Below are 18448 nucleotides of genomic sequence, written 5' to 3' on the forward strand. Positions count from 1 at the left end.
GCATTTAGATAAATGAAGTCTTCTCCATGTAGTCCCTGCTTAATGTAGAATCCAAAAAGGAAGATCAATTGTGGTTGCTTTAAGGTATTTTTAATCATTCCAAGTGCAACTTGGTTTAAAATATAGTCAAACTGAAGGATAAATTTAATCCTAATAAATAACACCACAGTAAAGATGTCAGGACTATATTAATAAAGAGTAGCTCTTTCACATAATATTTAGTAAAATCTGGGAAATGAAACATAGTAAAATATAAAACAATTTCATAAAATCAGGTAAATAGAGTAAGTAAAGGAATGAAAATGCAAATTCATGTAAGAAGAAATATAAATTATCAAACAAAAGAATCCTCTTCTTTAACTTACTATAATTAAAATATTGTCATCCCTTTTACCTACCCAGCTACTTACTTAAAAAATTGGTAACATTCAGTGTGGTAAAAAGGGCACTCATATGTATCTGGTATGAGTGGATAAGGATTTTTTGAAGAGTAATCTGAGGAAAAAGTATAGAATTTTTTAAAATTTGCCTTCTCTTTGCCCCAAATAATTCAACCTCTAAGAATCTTCTTCAGTTATACTAACCTAATCATGATAGCATATATACACACCCCCCCCACACACTGTATACACACACATTCACATGCTCATGCAGTCATATTTGTTCCAAACATCGCTGAGGTTTCAATATCAGTAAACAAAGAGAAAAAAATTTTAGTACTTCCATTCAGTCATTACTATAAAATTATTAAATGTAATGAGGTGTTGACCTGTAAAGTTATACACAATAATGTTAAGTGGATTAAAAAAACAAACAAAGCAATGTCTGTGGCATGATTCCAGTTTTGTAAACAAAGAAAATCATTAATGAATATAATAAGATAATAAGTGTGTCAGAGTACATACATGAAATGGATAAATATATGGAAACCAGAAAAATATATTTAGCAAATTCAATACTAGTTACTGTTGGGGGATGGAACTGACCAACTTAAACATGAGAATGGGTTTCAGTGGGTAAATTAGAAAGAAAGTTTTTATTTTCCTCTCTTGTGACTGGTGATTTATTTCTCTTTTGTGACTACATGTTTAAAAAGTAAGAAAAGGAAAGAAGATGGCTCACTGGCTATTAACCTATACATTTTAGCAATATATTGTAACTGATCTACTAAAAAAAAAAATCAAGTAATTATGCATCTAGGCGGGGGAACCAAAGAAAATATGTGTTTTGGCTGTGGCCTAAGTAGAATTATCCCTACTGGAAATAGCTGGTCTCTGGAAACTAGATAGACATCTATGATGATATTCCTTTGGGAATCAAGCTTACCTAGAGACAGTTATCAATTTTATATATTGGATGGTAAGCAAAACGTGGCACTGTAAGTATTAGGCATATCAGTCAGCAAGCAAAGATCCGAGTACATATAAAGTTGGCACCAAAGAGGTACTACCAGTTAGAAACTCCAACACTGGCTTAAGTTACCTGTCCCCATAGCCTTGGATTCATGTGGGATACAAGATAGGATATCAGGGCATAAAATTGTGTACTATCCTCCTGGTGAAATATGGATAAGGGTTGTGAAGATAAAGTCCCAAAGAACAAGGCAAAGACCACAGGAAGACCAGTTAAAATTGAACTTGAGCTTAGTATGCTGAGTTACATACTCCAAACAGAAACAGGAACAGAACTGGAAGAGAATTCACCTGAATAAGAAAGCTCTATCTCACATTATTGTTCACAATTTGATTGTACTGTAAATAAAATATGATTTCTCTTTCCCTCATCAAAAAACGGACACTTCAGATTTTCCTATTGCTCCTAATGGCACCATAATGTTTTAGTTCACTAGACTCAAAATTTAAAATTATCTGTAGCCCTTTTTCTGTCTTTCCCAACATCCACAAATCTTGACAACTGTAACCCAAGTCCACATCTTTATTTTATTTTAGTTACTAAAATAGTCTTATGATTTATCTTCCTTTTTCTGATCAACCCTCCACAGAAAATGTTAAGATAATCTTTTTCAAATTAAATCTTTCCTACAAAATCTCTACTCTTCCTAAGAACACCAGCTGTGATGAAATGTCTCTCAGACAGCCCCACACCCCAGTTCTCTTCTCAGATGGTTTGCATTGCCACTAGCCTGGATAATTTTCTACTTGAACTCCAGAAATTCAGATACCTTTACCTCTAAATATAGTAAAGCAGAGTGGTCAAGATCTCAGACTCTAAAACTATACTCAGTTGCATGTACTATGGTGCACTATATGACCTCAGACATTTGATTTAATCACACTAAGGCTAGGTTTACTTATCCACAAATAGGTATAATATTTCATAAAATTCATAAACTTTTTAGACTTCAATGTTATCTTCCAAAGTTTGTTATTATTTTGGCACAGGCTTATACACAAATATTAACAATTACTATCATTACTAAAAACATGACAGCATTTTTCTTTTATTTTTTAATGTTTCTTACTAGTATATGCAAGTAAGCCTTTTAAAAGTATATGTTTTTGTTCATGTAAAGAATATATGATGTATACTATATAAGAAATAACATTGATATGAAGTACCAGTAACTTTCAAAATGCTTTCCTCATCTTTCAAGTTCTCCTTGCTTTTCCTCCATCGGGTAAGCCTGTGGTTCTTTCCACAGTCTGATCTTTTTGGTGAAAAGCCATCCTTGGAAATTTGTCAAATCAAAACTAAATTTTTACCAAAAGAAAAAGTGCACAGATGTGTATGTTTTGGAACTCTGTTATTCTTTCTACTTAAAGAGTAGTACACCAAAACTAGCTAAGGAAAAGTTAGTGTTTCAAATGATCAGGAGAATCTCCCGAACTAATTCCAACAAAATGTAGCAAGGACTCCCAGGTACCAGAAAATTCGCAGGGGCACGACAGGCACAGCTCCTTCGGCATCAGGCCACCAAGGCTGTGCTTATCAAACTGAAATTCTTCATTGGGCCCAGATGGGCACTGTACCCCGCAAACCTTTCTGCGAGGCCTGAGCAAGGGACCCCAACAGCTGGGGCCTGATGGTTGACCAGTCTCCACAGGAACAGCGGCCCTCGGTCCCTGAGAGATGGGTGAAGGGGTCTCCACTCCCTAGTGTGGCGGCGGGCTCACAGCACGTGCTCGGCGGCGTGAGCGCGGTGATACTTCTGGGGGCCGTGAAGACGGGCTGGCTGCTGCCCGTGATGTTGCCCAGACGGCGGTGTGGGCACAGGGGCCGGTCTCCCCTTGGCGGTTTGCAAGCCCTCGTGCTAATGGGAAGGGCGCATCAAAGGGGTCTGCAGCGCAGCTCCGGGCAGTGGCCAGAGACTGCGGCCCGCGAGGCGGCCGGACACAGAGGTAGGCCGAGCTGGGGGTTGGCGTCGCCGCCAGGGAAGCGCTCCTGCGGCTGCAGGCTGCCTGGGGCCGCCAGGCTGGGGCAGTGCGGGGGCGGGCGACGCGGCTCCGCCCGAGGCCGCCGGGGACTTGCCCGCTAGGGGCCGCGCGCGGGCGGACGCGCTCCTGAGAGCCGCGCGCCGCGCCGTCCAGGGGCAGCAGGGGCGCACGACGCGGCCGGCGGGGGCGCGCAGGTGTTGGCGGCGGCGAGCGCGAGAACTCCTGGTGCGCCAGGGAGGCCTGGAGGCGGCGGGAGCTCCCGCAGCAGGCGGTGCGGCCGTGGCGGGCGGCTGCGGGCCCGGCGCTGCGGCGTCTGGCTCGGGGCCCGGGGTCCGTGGGCTGCGCCGGCCGGCGCTCTGGCTCGCCTCCCGCTCGCGGCGACACGGGGTGACCCTGCGGATGCTCGCTCTTCTCTGTCTCTTAATAAGGTACTGTCATTACGCCAAATAGTGGATACATTTTATTCGCAACCAGATTTCTTTAATAATCAGCTACACAGTACCGAAATTGGCCACCGACCTTCGACATTAAAATCCCAGTGTCCAAAACACTCCCATGAGCTGCAATCTCCTTTCCCTAAACGCTCACCAGCGCCAAAATCGATGTATGAAGAGAAGCATGGGCACCGGAGTGCTATTACCTCTTTTATTGTTACGCCAAGTATAGCTCATTTTTCAAGGCAAGGGGGAGTTGAGTTTAGGGGAATAGAAAGTTATTACGAAAATAATCAGGAATAAAGGAGAAATTAAAGGAAATGTTTCCCTGTTACTACTCAAACTCAGTACACGTCTCAGCCTCCAGAGGGAAGGAGGAGCTTTCCAAAAGCAACTCTGAGTAGAATTCCAGTATATTCTTTCCAAGACAAGGTCAAACATTGATGGTAAGGAATCCAGCGATTCCTTCTCTTCCTATTGGTCCTCCTAGGCATTACTGAGCCACATTCCGAGACTAAAACACAAGAAGAGAACTTGCTTTTCAAATACACCTTTCTTTTCACATTTGAACAGTCAGTGTATATTGAGTATGCAGCGTCGCCTGCTCCAGAAGTTATGTGCAGAAATGATGTGCAAATCCAATGAAAGGTCAGGCCATTCTAGTATTCGTCCTGAAAAAGTGGAGAGTGGAAATGACAGGGTCTAGCCACAGATTAGAATCAGATGGGAGGTTTTATAACCTGCTGTCCAAGATTCACCCCTGACCAATTTAATCAGCATCTTTGATTATGGGCTGACACACTGGTGTTTTTTTTACGCTACTTTGGTGATTCTCATGTGTAGCCAGGTTTGAGAAGCATACCTTTGGGAAATAAAACTTATTAAAAACACATGGGAAGCACATTCTAGCTAGCCGGCTATACTCTGAATTAAAAAACAAATGAAAAAACAACTGGAGGAAGTCCTGAATACCCAACTATTCAAGAAACCATGAAGAGACAGCTAAGTGGGCAGCTTGGCTGCTTCATAGGTCGGGTTGTCACCCAATCATAGTTTCCAATGGGAGCATAGTTCGCAGTTGTGTTCTTCACCTCAGGCAAGGGGTGGAGGTCGCTAAATTCAAATTACATTGTTCCAAATTACACACTTTGTTTAAATACAAAGAAGAAAGTGTGTCGTATTATTGGGGCAGTGTATGAAACTAAGATTTAGTCATAAACTAATGCTATTGATATTAAAATTTTTCAGGGACTGCTATCAAGATTTAAGGAGAAGGAACACTGAATAATTGTCATCGGGTGAGTTAAAGTGCCATTTTTTTTCAAGAAGTGGTCTTAGGTCTCTTAAACAACCTCTCAATTTCATTGTTCCTGAAGTTACTGAATTGTTTTGTTTATTTAGTCCTAATATTGATCAGCTCTCTCTAGTGAGGCATTGTCCAGGGCTCATTGTCCTTGGGTCAAGCATGTGTTCTGCCTTTAAAATCTTAGAGACCAGTGAATTGCAAGTAAGTGGTTAAAGTACAATTTGAGTAAGAGGGGAGATGAATAGAGCTTCCAGAGGTTAGGAAAGATATCTCATAGGAGTGCCATTTTAGTAGGTATTAAAAAACTAATGAGGATATTCTAAACATATGAGATTGGGGGATATGAATGGGGGACTGGGAGAGAGTGCAAGTATGCCAAGCCTTTAAAATAACTATCATCAATTCAGTGTAGCTAAATTTCAGGTTTGAGATAAGCTAAGTGAGGAGATGAAGTCTCATCAGGGGAGACTCTTATTAAAGTCCAGTGTGTATTTTTATGCAGTGATGGTGGGATAATCATATTGGAAAGTTCTATCTGATAACTGTAGTAAGGGTGAATTGGTGAATGGTGAGACTGAGGTTAGGGACACAGAGAAAGAAGCAATAGTCCAGAGAAGAAATTATGGTCCAAAGTAAGAGCCTTTCTGCTAATAAAATTCTAATTCTATGTTAAAGAAAGAGAGAGGGAACATGAAAAGATGAACACATAACCTCTAAAAAAAAAGCCTACAAAGTTTTCTAGTGGAATTTTCATCATACAAATTATATATATGTTTGTGTATATATATATACACACACACACATACACACACACACACACACACACACACACGCACACACACACACACACTTAGAGCTCTGAGGCCAGTTTTTCATTATCTTTTACTAGTTACCACAAACAAAATTGTATTATGTGAGTATGAAGAAATCTATACGGATGTTGACTAGTACTACTGGGTTTGAAGATACCCACAGATTTCTAAAGAGCTCTATACATTTTTACTTATCTCATCTCTAATACAGCCCTGGGGATTTTCAGAAAAATAGCATGTAATGTCAGCTCTGTACTTCAGCTGTAAGTTCAAACCCTTGGGAACTATCAAGTTATCAGTCTTTACTACTGAAAACATAACACGGTTTAAGCAGAGCTACTCTAATGGTTCAGATTACATTTAGGTAATATTTTGAGTGAGATGAAGACAGAGAGATTTTTACCCACATGACTAGTTTAAAGTGCCTACATTTGCGTCCCAGATTGTTTTCTGTAAAGTCAACCAAGAGTATAAAAAGCTTCCTTTCCAGAAAGGAAATGGCCTTTATATTGCTGAGTTCTGGACAAGTGCAAACTGAATACTCTTTCTTCCGAAAGAACAATTGGAATGTTATTTGTGACCCTTTAAACTTCTTCGTAAAGTTTTAAAGAAGTCAACCAAATAGAGCTTTATGATCCAACAAATATTCTTTTCATTCATTTCATTTATAATGCATAATAGAGATTATATATGAAAGAAGAAATACCTGGAGGCAAATAACTAATGTGTGCAACTTTTTATTGTTTATGCATATAAGCAGATTATCATTTTGAATCTTTAGATTCAAGTGCCAAAGCTGATTCAATAACACATGGAAAAATTTGTGTTTCATCTTAAGAACTTGCTTACCCTTTGGCCTCACAGTTTGGAGTGGTTCACAAGTTTACATAGCTTCTTCTGCTTTTCTAATCGTGTAATGAAAAGAGAGACATGTTGAACTTCAAAATAACATTTGTTTCAAGATACTCAATTTCTCTGCTTCTGTCAGAAGAGGAGGAGGAGAAAAAGGAAGAAGAAAAGGAGGGAAGGAAATGAGAATAGAGCCGATTGACTGTTAGTTTTGGAAAGAAAAGCCTATACGCTATGACCATGAGAGTTTAATGTCTTTTAACTAAGTCAGGGCTCCAAGGTAAAATTTAGAACAGTATGCTTTCCATTTGACAGGCTCCAAACCAAATGACTTTTTGTAAACATCTTGTGATAATGCTTTACTGATTTAGTGATAAGTTTAATTTCAATTATTTTTAAGTACCACAAGAGAACAATAAAGACTAGCCTTCTAGGCCTTTAAATCTCAAGTGCAAATCTGTCCTAGGATAAAAGATGGGATTTTCTGACTTTAGAATACCATAAGAAAGCCAGTGATACAGAAAGTGATGACTGTATTCACTGCATGACACAGCATCATAGTTGGAAGACATGGACAAACTTTGGACACTATATTGTCCGGGATAAAATGTTGGTCATGACTAAAATAAGTTTAATTTTCAAATAATAACTGGCTTAGGAAGCTGTATTTTTGTGTGACACAGATCCATATATAGTGATTCATGGACTAGGTGACTAATACTTTCGGTTGATTATTTACAATCAGAGGTCTTGTTTTAGAATCTCTTCCCAGTTTAAATTGCCGTTTGAGCTGCAACTGATAGATAGCGCTGACAGGGTGTGATTCATTGTCACAGATGAAAATATTCCACTTTTCTCAGAATTTCAAAGGCCAGTTCCATATTACAAAATCTGTTGGGGGGATATTCTTAGGTATTAAATGTACCAAGAATTGATTTCCCAGATAATTCTCAGAAATTTCATTGTATTTTCTGAAGTACTTTTGGTGGTTTATTGTTCTATATAATTAGAATATCTAATTCTGGTGTTCCTGGCTGACTTTCACTTTGCCAACACTTAGGCATATCATCAAGGTTTTCTTTTTTAAGTTGGTTTTCATTTTTGTATTTTCCCTCACATCTGGGTCCCGGCAGTGGATGGCACAAGTGTGCGAAGTAGAGGCTCTTTAGAAAACAGGATCATTCTTGACTGTAGCTGTAATTGTATCCTGTTCCAGTACAACTTATCCATTCCAGAACACCTAAATCTTTTTACAACCAGGCAAAGCTGAAAATTAATAATAAATTATGTAGTACAACATTTTTTAAATCATGTTTTAGCTGCATAACTAGTTAGGAGTATTTTGTTGACTTGTTTAAGAAGTTACTGAGTAATTTCAAAATGTAACAGAAGGGGTTCTGAAGTTTGTAGGAAAATTCAGAGGGGGGAGAAAAAGAGGAACAAAACAAGGAAATATATCTTTCAGGTTTAATTTCCTTAGTTGTAGAGTAGTAGAGTCAGCCATTTTTATGGGTCAGTCAACACAAGTTCAAAACATCTCATCGCTGGAAAAATAGGGATTTTCCACATCTACATATTATGGGTCATTTTATAACAACAACAATAAAAATAAAACACTTATTAGAAGTTTTTTCCTATATCTACTCTTGTTACTGTAAATTAGAATGTAATTATCTAGGAGGGGTTATTCGCTGTCGGTTTATATTCTACATTTTTAATATAAATTTTAAAATAATGTAGATGTACAATAATTGGCAAAACATCTGTATTCAAAGGATTACAAAGTTAAGTGTCGTTTGTCACCTAAAGATGTCCTTTCCTAATAATTATAGCTGAAAAATTCCATAAAGACCATCTAAAATGTATAGTTTTTAAACTGGCTTTCCATATTAAAAGCAGATGAGAAATATTCTTGAAGGCAATATTTATATTTCCTCTTTTCTCTATAAAGATCATAGGGTGTTTAATACAGGCCATGTATAAATTGGGCACTCAAGAAGCATTCTAAATTTGAGACATTTAAATCTATAACATTTTAAACGTTGTTTATTTAAAAAGTAGAGTTTAACATACTGATTTTTTAAATTTTAAAATTCAGTTCTGGGAGATCTCTAACTATGTATTCCTTGCCAAAATTATGAAAATAGGAAAAGCGGCAAAGTAAAAAATATATTTTTATCATCTAAATTAAACGTTATTAGAATGTTTTCTTTGTAGATTGCTTTTATTTCCAACTATGACCGAAACACTGAAAATACATTTTGTCATATGGAAGTGTGACTCAGTTAAATATGTCATCTTTAGCATCTGCTGTATTGAAAGAAATGTTATACAGTGTGAAATGGTGGTTCATATTCACTGCTGAGAATTGTATGGAAATTAAAATTCCCATGGGGAAGCAAGAATTTAGGAACTCAACTATATATCCTCCTGACATCAGGATACAAGTGTGGGAAAGAATGGGACAGTAGTCACACAGTTTATGCTTTGTTTACAGAGAACTATGATCATTTGACTGGATTTTAAATCAAATCAATGGTTTTAGTTACCCATATAATTTTTTTTCTTTTATAATATTGTGGATTTTGGGAAAATTATTTGCACATGTATGTACTAATTAAATATTATATATATTTACATATGTAATTAGAATATATATTAAGAGTTCTAGAAGACCAGAGGTCTAAAATATTCCAAGACTATGTGAAGATTTTCCATCTTGGTAATGGCAGTCGTAAATCATGAACAGTGAGAATGTCCTGGCCACATCAGCCCCGAAACCACAAACCTCAATGAATTTTCTCGTTCAATAATAAGCATTTTACAAACTCCAAGAATGAGTCTGTTTAATGTAATTTGTCTTTTAAAAAAGACACTATTCAAAACCTAGATAACTTATTTATGGAAAAAAACTGGAAATGTCTCTGAATAAATGAAATTATATGGGGAAATGCAATCACTTAGGGACTGGTCCTCAAAGTAACTATCATTTTCAAGAAAAGAGCCTAATATTATTATATGAGCATAGTTAAATTTGGATTATAACTAGAATATTACTTTGCAAACCATAGGCTAGAATCATGTTGTTAAATACCTCCTACTTTGATATAACTTTATAGATAGAAGTTGTTAAAATAAAAACCTTTTATGTTCACCTAATTAGAAGATCTTTTTTGTTGTTCAGTATATCAGGCAAACACAATATTACAAATATAAATGTTACATTTTTAAGGTGTTATAAAAAATTCCCTTGAACCAAACTCTTTCATACTAAAATATTGAGTGTTCACATATTCTACATCTAAAATCAAAATGATTGGAATTTGACAAGAAGTCAGAAGTTCAGCTTAATGTTTCTACTTTGCTCACTTGTATTTCTTCAACTATTGTAGATCAGTATTATTTTTCCTCAATCCATTCTCTTAAAATGAACTCAACTTCTGAGTGTTTTAAATTAAAATATGTGAAAGGAAGGAGCAACACACAGCAGCAATTCACCGGAGAATTCTGCTTTATTAGGGAAAGGTGCTGGGTTATATAGGAAGGTGCATGGGGTGATTGTGGTGTTACTTCTATAGGGCTGGTGGCTATTGGCTAGGTGCTGGGATTGGGAGGGGGGAGAGAGGTGATTGGTCTTCAGGTGGCGCCATCAGGAACCGAGGACCCGGAAGAGAAGCCGGAAGTTCGCCATCTTACTGGTGGGGGCCCTTCATTCCCCCCTTTCTCCTCTATGGGGTTGTGGACGTTGCTTTCTCTCTGACTGCTTCCTGCTGAATGGGGGTGGAAAAGGGAGTGAGGGCTTGAGGATTGGAAGGAAAGGGTTAATAGGACTCCCCACAGTAAGGACGAGTAGATGTGGACTTCTTCAGGTTGGAAATCAATGAAGGTTCTCTGTAACCATAGGTCGAGGACTTGTTGATTCCAATGGTGCCAAGAGGGTACGGGTGCCAGAAGCCAGGTGTCTGCAGCCATTGTTTCTAGGTACAGTTTCCAGTGGAGAGAGGGGTCCATCTCAGCGTGTGGTGAGGAGATCACGTGAGGGTGAGGGATCTTCTGTGGCCAGAAGCTGATAGTTCCTGAGTAAAAGCTGGTTGAAAGTTTTGATTAGAGATTTTTCCGACTTGGGATTTGATGAAGTTTATTATACAGGGTAAGAAAAGACAGGTGAGAGGAATGATTATTATGGGGCCTGCAGTGGGCCAGAGCCAGGTAAGGAGGGGGTTTGTTAGTATTGAAGAGAATGGGTTGGAATTGGAAGCAGAGTGGAGGCTGGAGGCAAGGTCAGTGAGTTTGGTAATGTCAATTTCTACAGTGCTGGACTCGTTGATGTAATAGCAGCACTCTTCCCAAAGGAAGACGCAGGTGCCACCCTTTTTGGCTGTAAGCAGATCTAAGGCCCGCCGGTTTTGAAGGGTGACTTTAGCTAGCGAAGTGACCTGTCTTTGGAGAGAAGCTAGGGAATCGGCAGTGGATGTCAGGGCTCCCTCAAGTTTGGCATTGAGATCTCTAATTGCCCATAGAGAGTGACCCAAGGCTCCTCCTGAAAACCCTGCTCCAATGGGTGAGGTGGTCAAAGAGATACCGACCATGATGGGAAGGAAAGCAGCCCTTTTTGTGCATGAGGGCAAGGGAGGTTGGAGCTCAAGAAATTCTGCCATGCTGTAAAGTGTAAGCTATGGGATTAGGGTGACAAGAATGCAGGGTATATTGGAGTTGGGAGGCAGTGAGTTGAAAAGACTGCCATTACACCAAAAGAAGTGTCCTGGTTGCTTAAAAGTCTTAGAGCTGGAGGTAGGAGTGTAGATAGAGAGGCAGTGAAGTGCGCTGGAGAGGGGTGGAGTTGGGCCTACACAGTGGTGGATGGTGAGATTATCTGCGTATTCTGGTTCTCATAGGGGTATGTCTGCCAGGGGGTGGAGGGGTTGTCTTTCTGCATGGAAGGAGTAGTTGGAAATATTAAGGGGCACGGTGGCCAGCGGTGGGCGCTATAGTGATGCGCACAAGAAACAATTGGCGGTGTTGAGGGTGTGGTTGAGAAAGATGGTGGTGTCTTGAATGAGCTGTAACCAAGAGTAGGAGGAATAAGAAGATGAAGAGGCGCCATCAAGAGTTTGGATAGTGACTTTTTTGGAATGTCCGATATCTGATGCAACTTGAGAGATCTGGGAGTGAGAGGGAACATACTCTCGAGAGATATGAAGGGTACCGTGGGGTGTCGAGGACCCCCCATAGTAAACTGAGGCTGTGACTCTGGCCGCCCATCGAGAGTCCCAGGGATCTGGGATTGATAAGGAGAATGAGCCGTTGGGATATTTCATGAAACAGTTGGAGGAGTAATACTGTGGGTACCGGGAGTTACTCATGTAGTGAATGGCGCAAGACCAGTAGGGACTCCCCCGTAGGTGTCTTGCCATCGCCTGCAATAGGCTTGTCTTTGGTCACAGAGGAAGCAGAGGTAGGGAGAATAAAGGTAACTGCTAGTGAACACTTCAGTGGAAGGAGGAAAGTGGAGGTATAAAGGCTCAGAGCAGCCTTTCAGAGGGCAGTCTGATGTGGCAATGAGGGCAGTAACTTTTGTTTGATGTTGTGTGTAAGTCTGTCTGACTTTGAATCGCCATAAAAGGAGGCTGGGGTGGCGGGGAAGACAATAGGAATGAGGAAAAAAAGCGAGAGAGCAGTAAAGGAGGAAAAAATCATGATTTGGGTATGGATGGCAAAAGGAGTGAACGGGAGATGTGGAGTTTCAATGGATTGTGACTGATGGGTCTTGGGGGTCCAGAGAAGGTGGGTCCTGGGTATTTGGTTTCAACCTGGAGATATGAATCCAAGGGGTGACAGAGTTATCAGGCAGTAAGAGCTTGGTGGCTGAGGGGGTGCAGAGAATAACTGGGTGTGGACCTTCCCATTTCGGGGTGAGAGAGGGCCGATCCTCTGGCGGCTTATAAAACACTAGTTGGCCAGGTTGTAAGACAGGAGGATTTTGGGAGGCAGATGGATCAGGAAGGAGCCAATCCTGATATTTCCACAATTCAGTGCAGAGGAGAGAGAGTAGCGGAAGGGCCATATTGGGAGGAATTGGTCCTTTGTGGGAAGGGAGCCCTGGGGGTAGAATCAGGCAGCCGTACATGATCTCAAAGGGCGACAAGAAGGAAGGTTTCTTTGGGAGGGCCCGAATGCGGAGTAGAGCTAAGTAAGGGAAGTAAGCAAACCCAGTCAAGGTGTAGTTCTAGAGATAGTTTGGTCAGGATGTCCTTTAGAGTCCTATTGGTTCTTTCTACTTTTCCCGAAGCCTGTGGTCGATAAGGACAATGTAAATGCCAGGGGAGCAAGAGCGACTTGGAGAGGTTCTGGATAATTTGGGCAGTGAACTCAGGGCTGTTATTTGATTAGAGGGAAGTGGGCATCCGAACCTAGGAAAGATCTGGGTGAGGAGGATAGAGGCAACTGCGGACACTCGTTTGTTAGTGGTGGGGAAAGCTTTGACCCATCCTGAAAATGTATCAACTAACATGGATAGGTATATGGTACGCCATACAGGGGGCATGTTAGTGAAGTCTATTTGCCAATCTGCAGTGGGGACATTACCCCTTGCTTGATGAGCTGGGAAGGGTCGGGCCTTGAGGGGGGTATTAGGGTTAGTGCGTTGGCAGATGGTGCACCTGCGGGTGATTTGGTTAAGTAGGGTTTTGTCTTCAGGAGAGAGAGAAAAAAAGGATTGTAAAAAATGAATCAAGGATTGTGGGCTGGGATGGAACAGATCGTGTAAGAGGCGGAAGAGAGACTCTTTGTCCTGGGAACAGAGGGTGTCTTGTGATAAGGCTAAAACCGCAAGGGCAGACGGATTGTTGTCTGGTGTGTCTTCTGATAGGGCAACTGACCAGGCTACTCTGTCGGCTTTGTTGTTACCTCTTGCAATGGGGGAGTCATCCTTTTGATGTGATTTGCAGTGGACTATGCCTAGTCGGTGTGGGACTTGTGAAGCCTCTAGAAGTTTAGTAATTAAGGCTGAATTAGTTATGGAATTTCCTTTTGTGGTGAGGAGGCCTCGTTCTTTCCATACTGCCGCATGAGACAAGAGAATGTGGAGTATGTATTTGGAGTCAGTGTACAATGTGAGAGACGTGTCCCAGGCCAGAGTGCAAGCTCTGGTGGCTGCAATGAGTTCGGCCTGTTGATTGGTTGTACCAGAGGGTAGGGCTCATGCCTCAGTGACGTCTTCGAGGGAGACTACTGCGTATCCTGCGTAGTGGGTGCCCTCATGTTTAAAGGAGGACCCATCAGTAAACCAGATGAAGTCAGAGTGTGAGAGGTCTCTTTTAGAGATTGTGGAGTGGCACGGAAGGAAGTTGTGAAGGGCTTCCAGGCAATCATGCGAGGGAGTATGAGGAGAGTAGGGTAGAGGAAGAAGAGTGGCCGGATTCAGGGGCTGGCAGGGGAAGAAAGAAATGTCTGGATTTTGGAGGAATGAGGACAGTAAGGTCAGGAGTCTGGAGGGAGGGAGAGTCTGTAAACTTTTGTAGGTTAAGAGATCTTTCAGGTGATGTGGGGACAGAATGGTAAGGGGCGCCCTGAATGTTAGTTTATGAGCTTCTTTCTGCAAGAGCTGCCCAGCGACTAATGCCCATAGGCAGGGGGCCCATCCCCAAACTGTGGGGTCTAATTGCTTGGAGAGATAAGCTACTGGGGCAAAGGATGGGCCATAATATTGGCCTAGGACTCCTAGAGCTTGACTGGACCTCTCATGAATGTATAATGAAAAGGGCTTTGACAAATCAGGGAGATGGAGAGCTGGGGCTTCCACAAGGGCTTGACGGAGCTTAATGAAGGAGTGTCGGGGTGAGGATGATAATGGTTCTTCAGGGGGGCCCTTGCTGAGGTTGTATAGGGGTCTTGCCAACAGGGAGAAGTTAGGGATCCATGCTCTAAAATATCCAGCCAGGCCTAGAAAGGAAAGGATTTCTGTCTTGGTTTTGGGAACAGGCAGGTCAGAGAGGAGTTGTTTTCTGTCTAGGGTAATGGACTTTCTTTGTTGAGACAGAAGGAATCTGAGGTAAGTGACAGAAGGGGAAGAGATTTGAGCTTTGACAGGGGATACCCGGTAACCTCTGGAAGCTAGAAGGTTAAGTAGGGAGGCAGTGTCAAGTTGAGACTGATCCCACGAGGGACTGGAGAGTACAAGATCGTCTACGTATTGTAATAAGGTAGACTTGGAGTGATCATGATGAAACTGTTTGAGGTCCTGAGCTAGGACCTGTCCAAAAATATGGGGACTATCTCGGAAGCCTTGTGGTAAAACTGCCCAAGTGAGTTGTTCAGAATGTCTTGTGTATGGGTCTGTCCAGGTGAAGGTGAAAAAATCTTGGGAGGAGGGGTACAGAGGGATAGAAAAAAATGCGTCCTTGAGATCTAGGACTGAGAAGTGGGATGCCGACGCAGGGATCTGCAATAAAAGGGTGTATGGATTTGGAACTAAGGGATGGATAGGGACAATGGCCATGTTGATGAGGCGAAGGTCTTAGACAAGGCGGAAAGATCCGTTGGTTTTTTTAACAGCTAATATGGGGGTATTAAATGGGGAGTGGGTGGGTCTGAGGTAAATTTGTTTAAGAGATCTTGAATGATGGGTTGGAGGCCTATGAGGGCTGAAGTGGTTAGGGAGTATTGGGCCTGACAGATATACTGAGAGGTGTCATGTAATTTGATAGAGGCAGGAGGACATAGAGCCACAGAGGGGCTTGTAATGTCCCAAACTTTGGTATTTACAGGGTGTATGAGGGTGGAACCAGAGCTTTCATTGGGTAGAGGGGGGTCATCGGCTATGAGGGCCATCAGAAAGGGAGTACTGGGGGCTCTGGGTGTGGATATAGTTATGGAAATGTGGAGGAGAGAATGGATGTCCTGTCCTAGTAAAGGGATGGGACACTGGGGCATAACCAGGAAGGAGTGGGAGAAAGGTATGGGATTGTCTTGCGTTGTGCATAAAAGGGGGGGGGGTTTAATGGGAAAATCTGTTTACCTCCTACCCCGACTATAGGAGTAATGGCAGGTGTCGTAGGGCCCGGTATTCTCGCAAGACTGAGAAGGTGGCTCCTGTATCTAGGAGGAAGGAGATGGGGCGACCGTCTACTATTAAAGTAACCCTGGGCTCCTGTTTGGTGATGGAAATGGTCGGGCGAGAAGCCCCCGGGCCCCGTCAATCTTCCTCTGCCAGCCCCACTATGGCGGGCTTAGGATGGGGGTTGTTCATCCAGCCTCCCCTTCAGGTGGTTGGGCAATCAGACCCCCAGTGGCCCTTTTTGTGGCATCTGGGGCATGGGGTGGTAGGATATCTGGGGGAGGGGCACGCCCTTGACCAATGTCCCTCTTTTCCGCACTTGAAACAAGCTCCTGGGGGTTGCTTGTTTGTAGAGGGGCGCCCAGGTTGTGGTTTTATCAGCTGGACCAACATTTGGAAATTGGCCTGATCAGCCTTTTGTTTATGGCATTCTTTCTCCTCCTCCCGGTTATAGAAGACTTTAAAGGTCACTGTTTGGATCTCAGTCTGTGGGGTAGCGGGGCTCTGTTCTAACTTTTTGAGTTTAGCTTTAATGTCGGGGTAGCTTTGAGCTAGGAAGTATGTCATAAGGACATGTCTTCCGTGAGGTGTTTCTGGGTCCAGGCTGGTATACTGTAATAGGGCTTGAGTAAGTCTGTCTAAGAACTCGGAGGGGGTTTCTTCCCTCCTTTGAATTATATTTTGGAGCTTTTGAAAATTGACTACTTTACGAGCTGCCTTTTAAGCAGGAGGCGAAAATATCTCGAGAGCGGAGATCCACAGCGGTGTTATAATCCCAGTGTGGGTCTTGTTCGGGGACAGCAGTGGGGCCAGGGGGATAGGTGGGGTCAGTCCTATGGGTTTCGGTAGCATGCGTTTGGGCGAAGTCCCAAACTCATCTATGCTCTTCAGGGAGGACGGTATTGGCCAGGAGCATGAAAATGTCATGATGTGTGAGGCTGTAAGACTGGAGGGTCCATTGAAACTCCCTGATGTATGTCGTGGGATCAGTGGAAAAGGAACCCAGGCGTTTCTCAAGTTGGGCTTAATCTCCTAAGGAGAAAGGGACGTGAACGCGCATGATGCCTTTGGATTCTGCTACCTCCCGGAGGGGGGGTGATAATTTTGGGAGGCCCTCGGGAATGAGTCTGAGGGGGACTGAAGGGTTCTGGCTCAGTCTGTGGGGGGGAAACAGGTGATGGGGGCAAAGATGCGATAATTTTGGGAGGCCCTTGGGACCGAGTCTGAGAGGGCAAAGACGGAGGAGGCTCCTGGGATTTAGTTAGAGGGGGGCTGAAAGGCTCAGGCTCGATCTGTGGGAGGGGGAAAGGTGAGGGGGATGGAGGTGGAGGGGGTGAGGTGGGGGAGGAGATTGTTTTGGAGGAAGGACAGGAGGGGGAAGGGAGAGGACGGGAGGCTTCTGTGGGGGAGGAGGCAGTGGCGACGGCGGTGGTAGAGGAAGGGGAGGGGCTGTTGTAGGAGAGGAGGGGGAAGGGAGAGGACGGGAGGCTTCTGCAGGGGTGGAGGCAACAGCGACGGCAGTGGAGGGCAGAGCGGTTGTAGGAGGGGGAGGGGTCAAAGGGGGAAGCCTGTATGGCGGAGGCTCGTTGGCTGGGTCAAAGGTAGTCAAAAAGGGACTGGGAGTGTGGGGAGGGGAGGGAGACGGCTTGCAGGCCAGGAGAACTTGGGGCGGGGAACAGGTGGTGCAGAGGCTGGGATTTTGAGCTAGGAGGCAAAAAGCTTCGATATAGGGAATCTCCTTTCATTTTTTCAGGTGCTGGCAGTAGTTAAAAAGATCGCGAGTGATGTTAGGATCAAGAGTTCCCTCTGCGGGCCATTGGTTGTGATTGTCTAGGGGGTATGTCAGCCAATCTTGGGAGCAGTATTTACGGAGAAGTTTTGGTTTTATATCAGGTGTCAGGGAGAGGGTAGCCAGATGCTTAAGCAGGCATTCAGGAAGTGAACTTTCAGGGATGGATGAGGAGCCTCCCATGGCTAAAGGACAGAGAAGGAGACAAACAGGGGAAGATGAACGGAGATCCTCGGACTGGAAGCAGACTGCAAGGAGACAAAGGGCATCCCCGATGATCCTTGGTGGTCTGCGGAAACTCGTATATGAGTCGGAATTTCTTAGGAAGTGTGGGTCGTCACCCAGACTTCTCTAAGAAGGCAGAGTGCCAGAGTCACGAGGTACCTAGTACTAGGAATTTTCGGTGGATGAAATGGAAGGAGGAGGGGGGGGGAAGGGGAGCGTTCTCATCCGCAAAGGAGTCACCTCATTTATGGCTGTTGGAGGGGGGACCTGAGGGTCCGCCGCAGCCGTGAAGGCCTGAGGCGGGGAGAGTTCCCTCCTCGTCCCCGAGCGTCAGGGCCTTGCGGGACAATCATGGTCAATGGCAGTGCGATAGCTCGGGGAAGAGTGGCCCACCCCAGGGGAAAACTTACCTAAAGGCCAGAGAGGAGTGGTGAGTGTGATGAGCCAGCACTGGCAAAAGAGGACAAGGGCAATCTGCTCTTGGTGTTGGGGGGAAGACGGGGCCTAGTTGGGGTGTCCTGTCTCCCGGGTTTCGGCACCAATGAAAGGAAGGAGCAACACACAGCAGCAATTCACCGGAGAA

The sequence above is a fragment of the Manis javanica genome, chromosome 6 (assembly GCF_040802235.1).
Source record: "Manis javanica isolate MJ-LG chromosome 6, MJ_LKY, whole genome shotgun sequence".
Taxonomy (NCBI): Eukaryota; Metazoa; Chordata; class Mammalia; order Pholidota; family Manidae; genus Manis; species Manis javanica.